The sequence below is a fragment of the Neoarius graeffei genome, chromosome 17 (assembly GCF_027579695.1).
Source record: "Neoarius graeffei isolate fNeoGra1 chromosome 17, fNeoGra1.pri, whole genome shotgun sequence".
NCBI classification, from domain to species: domain Eukaryota; kingdom Metazoa; phylum Chordata; class Actinopteri; order Siluriformes; family Ariidae; genus Neoarius; species Neoarius graeffei.
Window position 1 is genome coordinate 65,485,005 of NC_083585.1, and position 3,534 is coordinate 65,488,538.

Below are 3,534 nucleotides of genomic sequence, written 5' to 3' on the forward strand. Positions count from 1 at the left end.
AAACCTCATGTAGGATATGTACGAGCAAAACTGTCAAAGTGCTCGGCAATTCTGTGGAAAACAAAAGATATTCTTGATTCCAAATTTTTGCATATTCTATATTACTCATTATTTTTGCCATATCTGACTTATTGTGTCAAAATCTGGGGAAACACCTACAAAACCACTCTGCAGCCGATATGTACAATACAGAAAAGAGCAATAAGGACAATAAACAAAACAGGATACAGAGATCACACAAACTCACTATTCATAAAATCACACATGTTGAAATTTATGGATCTGGTCAAATTCAGAACAGCACAAATAATGTACAAAGCAAGAAATAATCTATTGCCGAAAAATATACAAGGAATGTTTAGTGAGAGAGAGGGGGGATATAATCTAAGGGGAGACCTAAATTTAAAAAAAAACAAAGGTTCGAACAAATATGAAAGGCATGTGTGTATTGAGCTGTGGGGTGACTTTATGGAACAGACTGAAGGCAGAAATAAAACAAAGTGCAAATATAAATCTATTTAAAAAAAGGTACAAAAAATATTTTTAAACAAGTATATAGAAGAGGAAGTATGTCAACGGAGGATGATGAGGGATAAACTGAATAGGGTTGATTGTTATATTAGAACTAACTTAGTATATGGTATATATGGTATATATTTATTTATGGGGATAGATATCTTCATATTTACAGGGATAGGTATGTAGTATATATTTATTTTGTAATTATATATTTATATAGATATTCATGAAGTGTATATATGGTATATATTTTTATAGGTGTATTAATGTAGTTTGGATTTCGGGGTAGTTAAAAAGGGGTGGGAAATTAAAAAAAAGTATTGTACTTCTTCCCACTCCTTTTTCAAACAATGTGCAGTGTATTGTAAATGTCTTAGCTCTTTATGATATTTTATTTATTCTTTTTTTGTCACTTTCTCGTTTTCTTTCTTTTGTATGTACAAATAGTTACATACATTTTTATACATGTTCGAAATAAATAAATAAATAAATAAATAAATTCAATTCAATTCAAAAAAGATTCCATGTCTCTGACCTCCCCCGGGATGTGAAAAGCTCTTCTGGAGATGGGAATTGAAGAGCCCATGAACAGAGAACTCTGCCAGACATTCTCAGTTCATCCTCACTACACGCTTGGGTTTTCCAGATCTGTCTGGCAGCCTCCCCCACCATCTGATCCAACTCACAACCAGGTCATGATCAGTTGACAGCTCTGCTCCTCTCTTCACCTGAGTGTCCAAGACATACGGCCGCAGATCTGATGATACAACCACAATGTTGATCATTGATCTTTGGCCTAAGGTGTTCTGGGGCCAAGTACACTTATGAACCTCCTTATGTTCAAATATGGTGTTTGTTATGGCCAATCCATGATGAGCACAGAAGTCCAACAACAAAACACCACTCGGGTTTAGATCAGGCAGACCGTTCCTCCCAATCACCTCCCTCCAGGTTTCTCCATCATTGCCCATGTGAGCATTAAAGTTCCCCAGGAGAACTATGGAATCCCCAGGCAGTACCCCTTCCAGGACACCACCCAGTGACTCCAAGAAGGCAGAATACTATGCACTGCTGTTTGGTGCATAAGCACAAACAATATTCACAGTTTTCCTCTCAGCGATTTGCAGTTGCATAGAGGCGACCCTCTCATTCTCTGGGGAGAACTCCAACCCAGTGGCGCTCAGCCAGGGACTCGTGAGTATCCCCGAACCTGCCCAGTGCCTCTAACCTGGGGCAACTCCAGAAAAGGAGAGAGTCCAACCACTCTCCAGGAGTTTGGTTCCAGAACCAGTACTATGCATGGAGGTGAGCCAAACTATATCTAGTTGGTACCGCTCCGCCTCCAGTACCAGCTCCGGTTCCTTCCCCGCCAAAGAGATGATGTTCCATATCCCAAGAACTAGTCTACATTGCCGAGGATCAGCACGCCCAGGCTCCCACCTTTGCCAGCCACTCGGCTCACAATGCACCCAACCCCAGTGCCTGTCCTTGTGGGTGGTGAACCCACATGGTGGCGCCTCCATATAATTTCTTTGGGCTGTGCCCGACCGGGCCCCAAACAACGACAAAGTGCAAAGTGATGAGTTCTTTCAAACAAAACATTTGGAACAGAAATTCGTGGAGAATTGACAGAGGAGATACAATTTAAATGAATTGTGGATGATGGACAGCTGGACGACATACGCCACACCATGGCAACAGCTAGGGTGACCATTTCCATAACACCAAAAAGGAGGACATTATTTGGACGGGGGATCTGGGGGCCCTCCCCCAGAAAATTTTGTATTTCTTAGATGCAATTTCCTGCATTCTAATCAATTTTAGGGTGAATAATGGCAAATCCCATCTGATTCATAGCCCTCAAATTTTTATGTAAACAACAGTGGCAAGATTGAGAATGGATTATTTTTATGCAAGTCACTCAAGTTTGGTGAAATCAACATCGCAATTTTGTAGGGTTAAATATTATGATTGTGGGGAAAAAAGAGTAAGGTCAAAGCATTCATAGTATTTATTATAATTCATGTATTAGCTCTTAATTGGCTAGAACACACAGTATTTATATTTATTAAAAACATTGTGGAGTGAACAAACCACTGAAATTAAACTTAAGGTGCTGAGTACCAAAAAGCACAACATTTGTAGATTCTCAAAGAACAAATAGGCAACATAACCAGCAACATTATAAAACGTTTTAAAACAGGATATCATGCTTCAGTCTTTCAGTGTCTTCAGAATTCGTAGGTGTCTTTGTGTGTGTGTGTGAGTGAGTGAGTGAGTGAGTGAGAGAGAGAACAGTCAGACTCTTTGAAGTAGCCAACTAGGCACGCGCCAGGAAGATCATCAAAGGATAGAGCGCAACGCGTTCTAGAACGCAACGCCTCGCGGTGCGGAGTTCGTATTGCATGCCAAAAAACATCGAGCCATAGACTCTTTATTGTAGATTACTAGTGTGCAGCACAGATCTGCAGTTTCCCTACAAAACGTTATTCTAGAACTCTGCTCTTCGAGTCTGGCAAGTCGATATTATATAATTCCGCTCATCATCTCTAAAAGGAGGACAAATGTACGTCCGGCTTGATGCTGCGCCGGACGCCGGACAAGACATTGAAAAGACGGATGGTCCGGCCTAAAGCCGGACGTCTGGCCACCCTAGAAACAGCTCATTGGCCTTATGAACAGATGAGCTAAACATGCTGTACATTTCTCTGAGCAGTAGGTGTCACTAGAGAACTGTGTTGAATGAGACTCTGAGTCGTGAATCTTTTCATGAATCACAACCTCGTCTCGTCTCGTCTTCTTCCGCTTTATCCGGGACCGGGTTGCGGAGGCAGCAGTCTAAGCAGGGAAGCCCAAACTTCCCTTTCCCCAGACACCTCGGCCAGCTCCTCGGGAAGAACACCGAGGCGTTCCCAGGCCAGCCGAGAGACATAGTCCCTCCAGCGTGTCCTGGGTCTTCCCCGGGGCCTCCTCCCGGGGGGACATGCCTGGAACACCTCCCGAGGGAGGCGTCCA